Raw genomic sequence first — 13,751 nt, 5'->3', positions numbered from 1 at the left:
GAGGAACTGCCGTCGACTGGGGGGGCAGGAGGGGGTGATGCTGCTCTCTTCCTGCCGCACCCTGCACCCCCTCCCGCCCCTCAGGGGACCCCCCCCCCCCCCCCACACACACACACACCCTCCCGGGTTGCACGCCGTGTAATCAGTAATCAAAATACCGAGCCCCGGCGTTGTTTAGCGAGGAGGGCGCATCTCCGGGCGTGGTTACACTCGGTGGCTCCTAGCTTTGAATATATATACTGTATAGAAGTCGCGAGTGGATAGGATTTACTCTACGTTTTTCAGAAGCGTATGATGAGCAGCTTGGGAACTTCACCGCTGCAGTGCGCTGCCGTAACGCCCTGTATCGTCTTAGTTGTTATTTACACGTTAGAGCGCAGCACTGTCGCCCGCTGTCATTCCCCCGCACCCCCCACCTAACATTCACTGCAGCTCAAGGTCGTTCAGCGGGAGGGGGAAGGGGTGTTTGAAGAGTTCGACACTTGTCCGCTAGGGACCACCACAAGTCGATGCCCTAGAGATGGTGGCGATTGCGGCGGTGAATTAACCAACTACCTCAAAATCGTATTAGAAATTTTAACCTGGGCTGGCGACTTCTATACAGTATATATATTCAAAGCCCCTAGCTAGGAGCGCCGCTGCTCGCTTGCGACTGTTCCTCCCTCCCTGGTGACGCCGTGTTCGAACTTACCATATTCTCGTCATCACTCTCGTTTAAGGGCTGTTCCCGAAAAATTTAACACGATGCCTCTAATATTCCCAATAGATACTCACTAAGTGTAATACGTGTAAAAAAGAAAATCACGTAAGTGATAATAATTACCCACGATACTGCATTAAGTGAATATCTGTTGAAACCATTAAAAGGGAGGACATAATGTATGTAGCCCTTAAATAAAATTTATGTCGAGATAATAATTTTAAAAATTAATAAATAGCGTGAAGGAACCCGATGCGACAGCGAAATATCGCGTTGTTGTGAACTTGCGGGATTAAACCTCGCGACAGACAATAATAAACGATCACCTCTAAGCTTTATCTTGCCTTTACATACTCAACACTCATACTACAGCCATAGATGATTATAGTTTGTTTTTTTAATCAAAATTTTTTTTGAGAAATTGGTTTAATTAAGATAAATTTATTGACCACAACCGTGAAAAAAATGACTCGCATTATAATTGTATTTATTACAAATGCACCAGTCTAAAAACATATTTCTCAAACAAAATTCAGACGCGAATTCTTGTCGCACCGAAGTCATAAATGTGCTGAATTTTATTGTTAGAAATATTGTTTTACTCGTATCGTGTGCAATGAGTCGGTATTTCAGCGCCTGCGGTGAACATTGCACTTACATTGTATCATGTTTTTGTGCTTTTACAAGGAAAGTCCTTAGGAATGCAGTTGCAAACGATATCAATATTGTAAAACTGCATGGCAGAGCTTTGTGTCATACAAAATTCTACAAAGCTCTGCCTTGAAGTTTTACAAGTGATATCGTTGGCAAATGAGTTTCCAAACAAATTTACAAGTGTAAACCTGGTGTGTTTCAAAAATATAAGAAAGAAATAAAAAAATGGAAGATTGCGATAATCACCCAGGGTTTATCTCAAACAGGAAGGGCATAAACGCTTAAGAAGGTTATAGGAAGGAGGTGAGGTGGATGTCGTAAAATAGACTGTGTGGGATGTTATGAAATGTATGTGGGGTATAACCAATCAAGTTTTTATAAGTTGTCTATAAATTAGACTAAGATGCTCGATAAAAAATTAAAATATAAAATATGGCCCCAAAAACCTAACCATGTAGCCTACGTAATGAAATGTTCCCGAAAAATTAATGCATATGTACCCAGTATGGCAGGTTTTAAAAAAATACGGAGACTAACTAAAGCAATGCTACAAATAAGCGTGTTATATAACCTTTTAGCTTATTTTTTTTAGAAAGAGTTTGGACGGAGATACTAAATTTTTGACTCAAGTCTGTTTTGAGGATACTTAGCCATCACCGTGGGTAAATTTATCAGAATGTATTATTTGTGGTTTACCATTACCTTTCGAAGCATGTAAGAAAGGAATGTCTTGTATACTTAAAGAAAAAAAAATTCTACTAAAAAAATGCCATCTGGTTGGTCATGAAAACCGGAACCTTTAACAAATCAGCCGTTATGTCAAAAACCTTACACCTTAAATTCACGAGGAAAACTGGTTACAAATTATGCAGAGATCTTCATAAATTTACCGATTACTTCATGAGTTTACGGATTACGAAGTTACTTACTTTGAACATGAGCTTGTACGAATTAATTTTGGAATATTAACAAAACCTTCTCAAACTTGTCCAATTCAGCGGTCGAAACATTCTTCTCCCTTCCGCGTTCATATTTACCCTTTTTCACTACGGTACACAGAACTAGGAAGTTGGAATATGGAATAGTTTCTAGGAGATAAACTAATCTGAGACCACGTTTAATCTCTTCGCAAATTTGCAGTCATTTTCTAACAGTGTAATAACATATTTCCAATATGAATTTTTTAACGGTATGTTATGTCACAGCGAAACCACAAGAATGGGCAAGAAAGATGGATACACAAACACACAGGGGAGAAAAATCACAAAATCAGCCGATGTAAAATGTTAAATGAATAGGCAGTACAGAGAATTCCGTCTAGGGAATAAGTCGGGGAAAAAAAAACAATATCACGACACAGACTAGCACAGCAGTGGACTGACAATCACGAGGCAGTTACAGTAAGGAAAGAAACAACACTTTGGATAACAGCGGAAAGCAGACGAACCCAACGATGACGCAGAACAGCTATTATGAACAACATCATGACGGCACACACGAACACAATTAGCTTCCTGCGAAGTTTCGGGAACTGAAATATATGTTCCCGTCATCAAAGCACAAACATACTTTTGAGGCAGCTAATTTTTGGCTTTTTTTTTCAGTGTGTTTGTGTGTTGATTATTCTTTTTCTTTCTTTGCGATATAGGTACGGTGAAAACCAGTAACGGCGCATGTCCATACACAATTTAAAAAAAAAATGAATCTCCCCCTTTGCAGTAATCATTCAAAGAACTAATATTTCCGACGGACAAAATAGGTGCATTAACATTCGATGTAGATGGTATAGTCGGGATGTAGAATGTAGTGGTTTATCTGAGCCATCGCGGATGAATCTCCGTGCGAAGATTCCTGCCGATGGACGCCGGAGATAGGGCGAGCGGTAGGCGCCGCGGAGGGCACGGCGGGTAAACACGTGATATTAACAGCTAATAGAGTGTCTTGACGGCCCTCTGTTGCGTATCGCAGGGCGACGGGGGGGCGCGATCAACACAACGCGGCGGTTGGTTTTGAAATAGCTGGAGGGGGGGATGGGGTGTGCATCCATTAATCCCTGCGACACGCGACCAGACTCTGCTTGCCCGACCCCTGCGGACACGTGCAGATCATTTCAACAGATAACCGGAGGGATGGCTCCGCAGGGGTAAGATTAATGGCTCGGGGGGTAGCCAAGGGGGTGGGTATGTTGCGAAGGGGAGTTTTCGGAACACTTTACCGGTCACGAGGCAGCCCAAAGAAGCTTAATGCCATGCCGCTGAGGGGATGCTGTCATAACTTAGAACCACACAACTTAGAACCACACAGCTTAGAACCGCACAACTTATAACCACACAACTTAGAACCACACAAATTAAAAACAAACACAACAGAATCATCTAATTTATGTCATTTCTATGTTAAGTGGTTCGGCGTTGTGTGCTTTTTAAAGTTATGCCAGTTATAATGTTGCGTGTTTCTTAGTTGTGATAGTTTCTAAGTTATGACTTTCTACATTATGACTTTCCTGCGTTGTGTGTTTGTAAAGGATGACAGCTCTGAGTTGTGTATTTCTAAGATGTGATGGTTCCGAATTGTGACGTTTGAGAGTTGTGTGGTTCTAAGCTCTAAGCTGTAGTTATCACGTTTGAGAGTTTTAAGTTATGTGATTTTTTTAAGAATTCTAAGTTATGTCAGTTCTAAGTTGTGTGTTTCTAAATTGTGATAGTTCATTAGTTATGACTTTTTAATTTATGACGTTTCTAAGTTATGACATCTGTGAGTTGTGTTTTGTAAGTTGCGATTTTGCTAAGTTACGACGTTTCTAAGTTGAGTGTTAGACAGCTCTAAGTTATGTCAATTTTTACCAAAAATTTTAAGTTCTGAGTTTCTTGTTATGTAAGGATCCCAAAGCTGGGGGCTGGCTGTCGAGCCAATCAAAGCGGTCGAGTTGATTGTTCCATTACGTCATCGGCGTGTACCACCTATCCACTGCACCTATCAGCTCACAGACTAATGATTTGTTAAATCTCTCATATTATTTTATACTAGCTGATGCACTCTTACTTCGCTACGTCAGTCTACAGTCAGAACATTCTCGCACTGCACAGTGCCTAACATATGTTTAAGACCACAAGTGTATTTAATATATAATTACCCTAGTTTTTTTAGTTATAATTTCATGAATATTTTGTGAATATTTCAGACCATGATACATCTACATATAAAAAAAAACTTTGTGATAGGACATTTATTTTTTAAGATATAGGCGTAGCCTATATATATATTTTTAATTTTCTATACTTATTATAAAAACCTACATTTTGAAGTATCAAAAATGTTGTAAATACTAAACCATTTGGTTAATTTCAATGTCAATTTTTTCCCAGTAGTTTCAGAAGTGTAAAACCATTTACACCCTTTTCTTACCTGGAACTTAAACCCAGAACCTGTTCCCGCCTAAAGTTGGCTTACATCCGACTGCGCTAACGTAGCTGAGATAAACAGGAGTTTTAGTGAGCTATCGCTGCATTTAGGTGCAAACACTGTAAATACAGAGCTGAATGTTCTCATTGAAATTTCATCATCCTTACAACTTGGTGAGGCGTAAAATAAGAAGGAAAAAAAAAGCCTGTACTATTTCGTAATCAAGTTTTGCACTTTATTCTATTCGAAAGAAAACGAGAACTCGGGGGGGGGGGGGGGGAATTAAAATTAAATTACGAAGAGTTCTGCTTATTCGATCCCATCTTGTAAACGACGCACGGCTCATTGGCTTTTCTGTGGGGAAGGGGAGGTTGAAGGTAGCGGACGTTATTAAACGTGAGCTCTTGATCACACCAATTCGCGGGCGCCGCCTTGTATTTTCGGACGTGCTTGGGGGAGATATGCGGAGGTCGCCGTAATACCTTCCTCCCCAAAACACATACTGCTTCTAGTTACATCGCGTGACATAACGCGAGGCCCCGCCCCTCCTGAAAGGACATTTGGGGGGGGGGGGGGGGTTTAATTCCGCAGCGAGGCCGGGCGATCATACGAGGGAACAGGTAGGATTAGCCTTGCCAAGACGCGAGTAGCAGGGATTTGTCGCGAAGCGCCCCGAGTGGGTTTAGAGGCGAATGGGAGAAATATTTTGTGTGTGTGTTCGGGGAGAAAGGGGGGGATGCTTTCCGGGTATGTAACTAATTGGACCTAGTTCCGCGCAGTTACTTAAACTCTGTAACGACGTCGGCGGAAACCTCTCGCGGCGACAAACAGGGCTGCGAACTTGTCCTCGTCGTTAACGTTCACGGGCTTGCAGCTGTTTGCAATGCAGTCGCACCGAAACACTGAAGCTTCTTCGGTTCCCAAAGTTACTGTGGTGTTCAGAGGCCGCATTCCAAAGATCACACGGCCTCACCGGGGTCGTTCGTTTCGCACCGGACTTGCCTCTTCGGCACAAGACGACGACCAAACAGCAGGAGACTTGGAAGCGGTGCTGATTGACTTTTGGAGTAAGCGACAAAGGGTTCGGCAACCCTGCGTGCGCTGTGAATGGAAAGCAGTACATTGTCGTCGGACACGAGGCTGTTGAAGCCGACAACACACGTGTCCGCCGACTTGGGGGGGGGGGGGGGGTGATGCCGAGAAAGGAGCACGTCCCATCAGCAGCATCTGCCTGGAGTGGTCTCGAAGTAAGGCCGGACCGGCGTGCGGCAGATGGTATTTACCTAGGCATTCCCATTCTGAACGTCATCATCACGAACCATGGGACAATTTTACAGAAATGTGACAGTGTGTCTGACCATCTGCGCTGCTCGCTCCATTCTTCCAGTCCCAACTGCTCTGCGTGAATCCACCTAAACGTAGCTTGTTTTGCACGTGTTTCAACTGAACGCATTTGTCAGGACAAGATCTTCATGCTTTAAACTCTTTACTGGCTACTAGAAAACACTTGTCAAGAATTCAAATATGTCCACAACTAGCTGGAGTACAATTTCACGTGCTTTCCCGTCAGTTATAATGATTTTATTTTTTGGTTTTTATACCATGACAGGATGAGTTGTAGAATTTGCAAGTAGCCCATTTACGAATGTAAGTGAAAAAGAGCCACCGGAATTCTTAAATTATACTTAAATAAAACAAACTGTCGTAAAGGGATTTGTAGCTTTTGTACGTGGGTGCTGTAATTTAAGATCCCTTCGTACACGGGTCAACAGGGTGACAGACCGCAATTGGCCAAGCACAAATCGCCGTGCGGTGTGTGTTCCGAACACAACCGGCGAAACAATGCAACAAAGAGAGACGGAACACTCCTTGGTCCACCTGACATTCCGCCTGCAGAGTTCAAGCGAGCTCCTTTCGCAGAGACGTCGGTGTATAGTCGCTGCACCGCTAAAATTGTTCCTCTTGAATTTACGGGGAACGCTGTTAACAAATTATCCAGGGATCTTCGTAAATGTACGGGTTATATTCGTTAAATTACGGCTGCTATGTTTCACGCAGGTACTGTGAACACGACACAAGAATAATCTTCGCATAGTTGCAAAAATTTTAATAAAACTTGTTAAGACTCCTACAAAAATACTCTTATTTCTTCTGTGTGTGTAGATACCCCATAAACATAACTCGGAAGTTGAATTCGGGGTAATTTTTACGAAGATCCGGTTATCTGAAATTACGAAGATCTCTTCGTAGGCTATAATCGAGGTTTTTTCTGTTGGTATTAGTCAATTTTGACGTGTATGTGAATTTGTCTTTATGTTTAATGCTCAGTTGGTGGTACTGATTTGTGTATTACCTGGAAGAAGTGACGTTGCAATAAACGCAGTCTTGGTGAAAGTTACACGTCGTCTGCATGCATGTTTTGTGCTCCGACTTTCCCATAACAGTTTCTTCGTCGAAAAAGTCCGTAAATATACTGCGATTTCAAAGAGCGTGAGAAGGTTCTCGTGTAGGGCACGCGTCTTGGAAAACGTCCTCTGGTGCGATCTCTGTGCTTCCCCCTCCCGCCCCGCAACAATGGCTGTTCGCAAGCCCGCGGCGTGATGCATGCAGGCCTCCTGATTCGCGCGAACAGCCACCTCTTCGGGGATCCATAACACAAATGACGATCGTTGCAGTGCGCTTCGTGTTTATAACTCTTCTGGAAAGCGCCCTCTAGCGCCACATCGGCTCAGTTCCGAACACACACATAATACCCAATCTTACTCCATTTATTGTATCTGCGATTGTTTTTTTTTTTTGCAAACTGAAAATTTTTTGTTTAAAAATTTGCCAATTTGATTGCCCAATCTTACTCAATTTTTTTTTTGCAAATTGTTTTTTGCTATCCAAATTTTAAACGAAATCAATTCTTTTGCATTTTTGTATTACCTAAATTAGTAAATGACTCAGAGAAAAAATTTCATTTGAAGGTTTATGATTCGATTATACTTACTGCCCAATCATAATCGACTTTTTCGATAATTGATTTGAATTATCCAAATTGGCAATAAAATCAATTCCATCGATTTTTTTTTTTTTTACCTCTGATTGTTGAGCTGCGTTCTATCATCACCTAACGTAAGTATGCTCCACAAATTTTGAATGATAATTTATGTCTCGCGTCGGAATCTTGCGAATATACGAAAAAAAATTCATATAGTAACCTAACTTCATAATCTGTGGTTTATTATAAAAAATAGCTGCGTCCTGCTCGTTACAAACTGGGGAAGAGCCAAGATTTGAGAGTATTAAAGTCTGAAGTTACGACTCCGTTGGCTCTATCTTCCAAAAGTTTGAATTACTTTGCCGAAGTTTCCCTGAACTCGGACGATAATGTTTCTGGCTTTGGTTCGGTTGCCGGGCTGAAATGCGAAAGTTGAAACACCGCAGTGTATAACATCTCATTTGTGAATGCGATTTTAGCATTTCGGTTTTCAGCATATAATAAAGAACATAATTACTTTTTTTGTAACGTAAACTTTACCGTACTATCTCCAATTTATAAAGTGGTTCAAATTAATTGAAAGGGGCAGGAAACTGTAGAGTGTACGAGTTGAGTCAGAATTCCACCAACAGACCTGTACAGCAAGGTTCATCACGGATAATTAGTTAAAGTTAAGTTGAAGAAAATTAGTTGTGTATATATGTATAAATAATACTTATGGTCTAAGACTGATTTAAGTTTTTGAAGTTACAGCTGAACTCCTGGTTTATGGCCGATAATAGAGAAAATATTTATTATGGAACGCTAAGCATGCCAGAATTATGCTTAAATAAGCCACCAGGAATCTCATTCCAAAATTTTACCGTACAAAATACAATTTTTTCAGATATATTTTTAAAAATTTCATAACATAAAAAATTGTGTGTGAAACCTCTGCGCTCTATGACGTTCATCTGGCAACAGAGCACATCGAAACAATGTAGGCGCTAATGGTAGAAATCGTGCACTGGAAAGAGAGAGCAGATGTCCATTTAAATGCACACTGCAATCTAAGGATGAGATGCGCTATAGATGCGCCAGCGAGCTGTCCTATGCACATGGATTTTTTAATTTTTAATTTTCTAACCTAACTAAAACTAAGTGTATTTTGGAGGGGTCCGGGTTAGGGAGGGATCTAGGTGCGTCTCAGGCCGAAGTCATGCTGGGATTAGCCATGCAGGCAGAGGGTCGCATGCATCATGTGCTAGGAGGGGATTGGCCAGCCATGGCAACGATTGGTGCCATGACTAACTCCCCTCACTCTAAAATCTAGACTATAACTAGAGATAGGTTGGGCCCAGGTAAAACCTGCATAGACACAGGGTAAACCCTGGGCACATGCAACTGGCTATGTGGACGGCGGAGCCGACGGCCTCATCTGGCTCTAGATCGCGAGGAGTCGGGTAACGACGCCCATCTGGATGCCGAGCGAAAACACCGCTCGCACACGCAGGCGAAACTAGGTCGGCGTGAATATGAAAATAAAAAAAGGGGGGATTATGACGGGGATTTCCACGCTAAGGAGTTGTTGTTTGAACATTCGCGAGGGCGCAGCCGGTCAGCCAATCAGGGAGCTGGCGGCGCAGGAACGTATGCAGAATTTCGTTTTATGTGGTTAGGGGTTGGGGAAGAGGGAAGATAGAACCTGTTTTCCTGCTGTTTGCTTTCAAATTTTTTCTTTGTTAGAATGATGATAGATTGTGCTTCTAGCGCGGTATCACCTCTAAGAGCATAGGACAACTATGAGAATTTCGTGGTAACTTCTACATTATATAGCGGAGAACCTGTACCGGGTGTTGTATGCCTGAAAAATACTTTGAAAACATGCGTTACAGCCATATTTACTCTTTTAAAAACACCATAAACGCGCAAAACATACTAATCATTCCCCCCTCAGTGTAATCGTAAATGCTATGGCAAACAAATCCCACTTCGATATATTAAGCGGTTTAAAAATTGCGTGGTTATTTTCTGAAGCCCTGAACACCGTACGTGTGCCCAGGTAGGCGGAGCTTTTAAATAGTTTATTTCTTCACATTTTCCGAGGGAGACTTCTTTAATACACATTTTGTATGGGGAGGGAAGGGTACCTTCTCCAAAACCTTAGGGTTCCGAAAATCATAGGGCTGCCACCGCCGTATCGTAACACTGTCGCGGTGTTGTCTGAATATTTGTTTTTTCTTAACCTAACTATAACTACTGTAAGTGTATTTTGTAGGAGGGATCCGGGTTAGGGAGCTTACCATGACCACTTCGTCGCTACCATATTGTTTGAATCTGTGTGTGAATATGCGAGTGACTGGTTTTAATGTTGTAGCACCTATTTTTTTAAATACTATTTGCTGTATGTTTAATCACTTTCCTTTTTATGTATGTCTATTCTTAATTTTTAATTACTCTAAATTAGTTATGGTTGAATCTTTTGTAATAGTTAATATTTGAACATTAAGTTAAAATTCTAATTTGTTCTCTTAATATTTAGTCAACATCTGCTTATATCATACTTAATTTTTAATATTCCACTATTTGATGTAATTGCAGAAAAGTGGTTAAGTGTGAGAAAAGGCGTACCGTCTTAACTACGCCACCAATAAAGACGATAAATAAATAAATAAATAAAACATATGTGCGTCTCAGGCAGAGCTTAAAACTAAAACTACGTTGAGTCGGGCCCAGATAAAGCCGGCACGGGCACGGGGAAAACCCTGGGCTCAGACATGCAGGATGCAATGGGCATGCATTAAAAGCGTAGGTTTGGTTCATTATTTAACTTCTGGAATTTGATATAGCAAGGACGCGCGCGCGCCCGTGGTGTTCGGTGGCTACACTCACCACTCTCACTGTCAGAACTTTCCACCTGAAATTCACGAAGAACGCTGGTTACAAATCATCCAGGAAACTGAGTTAATTTACGGTTTTCTCCGTAAGTTTTGAGTTCGCTGAATTTGAACTTGAATCAACAAAAAAAATCACTACAATTGTAACAAAAATTTCAAGAACTTTTTTTTTGAGTTCAAGCAATCTGTTTCGGGTTAGTTATTTGTTTAAAAAACATTCTGTATACATTTACTGTGTGTTGTTACAGAGAAACCACTCTCAGCAGCAACTAAAAACAATGCGAAGAAGAGACAAAGAAATGACATAGGCCTACCCCCGAGAGTGGAATTTGTTGGTCGCGTGTGACCCGAAGAAGCTCAGACGGGCGTGAAAAAAAAAAAAGACAGTCGGATGAATCAGCGAGGAAACAGGAGGCTGGGGTGTCGTGCAGTCCGGGAGAGATAGACCGCTCGCCGATTCGTCACGACACCTCCTCCCCCCCGGCTTAAAGCGGCGCAGATAGCGAGGCTGATCCCGTGCGCGGTGCTCTTTGTGCGTGCGGGTCCCTGGCCTGGAGGGGCGAGGTTCCCGTGGGACGTGCGGGGACCACGTCGCTCCCGTCAGGCCGCGCTCCCGTCGCCACGGGAGCGACCCGCGCGGAACACACATTCACCCATTCCTCTGATTCTTTAATTTAAGCAATATTCTCACGAGCCTCAAGAACTTCTGCCTTCATAAAAAAAATACGTTTTCTTCCTGACAAAATTAAATTTAATAATTATTATTAAATAAAGAAATATACACCAATTGAACTTAAGCTAAATAATTTAACTGATGATAATAATTTTTTCTAATATTTTGAGAACGATTTTCTTTTCTCTGGCAGTTAATGTATATGTATGTCATGCTTTTAATCGTATCTTTAGTTAGGTTTCAAAAAATACTGGCTATTGTAGCCATTACGAAGGTGCGAGTTTCGGAAAATGTTTTATACAGTTTTTTTTCGTTCCATGGTCCACAGATCCCAAAACCATCGTCAACTCAAAAGTTTATATTATTGTGGACACGATAACTGTAGCAATTTTTCACAAATCACTTCCAAACTGATACATAAAATCTAGTAGTGGAAAATCTCGGTCAGTTTCGTTAATGGGAAATATCCGACCAAAGGGGTATAAATGGGGAAGGTTTTTTGACAAAAAAGAAAAATCGCTGTAACTCCCATAATTTGGGAAATATCACATTCGTTTGTACGTGTTATAACTTATAGGAGTAATACCAAAATATTTTTTCTGAAAAAGTTTTTGATTCGGCTAACCATAGATACCTGCAAGTGGTTGAAAAAAACAAGGGTTGGAGCAGAAAAAAGTCGCCACCACCTTCGTAGGCACAACATCGAATTCGTACAAATGATTTATTAATCTTATAATTTTTAACTGAAACTTTTGTCCGAAATAATTTTTAATTAGATGAACCATTGCTGCAAAAGGTTGAGAAATAACGGGTGGAATTTAAAAAAAAATCATAACTCCTTTAGTAAGAACACTATCAAATCTGTTAAAATATTTTGTAAATATTATAATTTTTATCTAAAACTTTTGTCTGAAACAATTTTTGATTAGACGAAACATTGCTGATAAAATGAGGGGTTAGAATTTTAAAACATCTGTAACTCCCTTAGTAGGTATACTATCAAATCCGTTCGAATTTTTCCTAAATCTTATAATTATTATCAAAATCTTTTATCTGAAACAATTTTTGATAATACAAACCATTACTGCGATGGATTTAAAAAAACCTGGTTTTGAGATTAGAAAATAAATAAAACTTCCCTACCATGTACCTACTCTATCGAATTAATGTTTACTTTTGTTTAATTTTTAAAATATTGTTAAAATATAGTATCTGAAGTATATTTTATGTAACAAATCATTACTGCAAGTGGCGGAAATAACAAGGGTTAAAAGACAAAATTTTCATTTTTTTTAAATAGATATATCTTATCCATTATAATTTATTATAAAACTCCTATCTTAAACTTTCTCTGAATATTTTGGCTCAAACAATATTTGATGTGTCATGCTTATTAGTGTGCGTAGGAAATACTTGAAAAAACTATTCAGGGAACGGTTTACAAGTAACTTTAACCACTGTTAGTACCGGTACAGCACAAAGCATAGATGCCCGGGTAAGAATCCGAGCCCAGCTATTTTTTTTAGTGATGCTGTTGTTTTCACGCAAATGTGCAAATTTACAAACATCTGTAATTTTTTACGTGTTTCCATTTACGAAAACGGGACGGAACCCGGGACAAAACCAGAAGCCTTAGCCACTGGACCACAGGGGGAACTCTTCGCATGGTGATTAGCCGTCGGTGTAGACAACGATCTTGGACGGCTGCCTCCCAGAGGGTGTGCGGCGGTTAGCCGGTAGCAGACCAGCACCAGAGGAGAGCAGGGATGGCGCGTGGTTGTGTTGTTCGGGTGGAGGGGAGGGTAAAGGGTGTTGCGTGTGTGTGTGTAGAATCCTCGCCACGTGTTTCCGGAGGGATTACCCGGAGCGGCAATATGTCACTCCTCTCGCGTAATACCCTTAATCGCCAGCGCGCGAAAACCTCATCAGCGCGCGTGGCCCGTTATCTGCGCCCGGGTTGTCCGCGTACCGAACGTGAGATGCAACTCCGTCTAGCTCTCTCTCTCTCTCTCTCTCTCTCTCTCTCTCTCTCTATCTCTCTCTCTACCTTCTCACTCTCTCCCGCGGCGTCCCGTCCATCCACGTTGAACGTGAGCACAATTTAAGACTCGTTCTCACTCGCCGTTATGATTATTTTTTCCGTCCTTACTTTTTTTTTTTATTCTTTCAAAGGGGCTATTTATAAAAAAAAATTTAATATCTTGCATTTTTTTTTGTTCTGCCACATACCTATATTTTCCAAAAGAAATTCATTTGGTGTAATATCATGGTTTCCAAAATGTGCGCAAGTCTTTGTGGAACCGATCTTGTAAGTGAAGGTGTTTGAAAATAAGGCCCGAGCGTGATGCATTCACGCCAATCGGGTTTCCAACTAAATTTATGGACGCGAATCACACGTAGTTTCCGCCACCACCGCTGGAATTCGCTGCCGGAGCAGCTATATCGACTATCGAATCGTTCGAT

The sequence above is a fragment of the Bacillus rossius genome, chromosome 12, assembly GCF_032445375.1.
Source record: "Bacillus rossius redtenbacheri isolate Brsri chromosome 12, Brsri_v3, whole genome shotgun sequence".
NCBI classification, from domain to species: Eukaryota; Metazoa; Arthropoda; class Insecta; order Phasmatodea; family Bacillidae; genus Bacillus; species Bacillus rossius.
The sequence above is the reverse complement of the archived record's forward strand: the minus strand, read 5'-3'. Positions refer to the sequence as shown.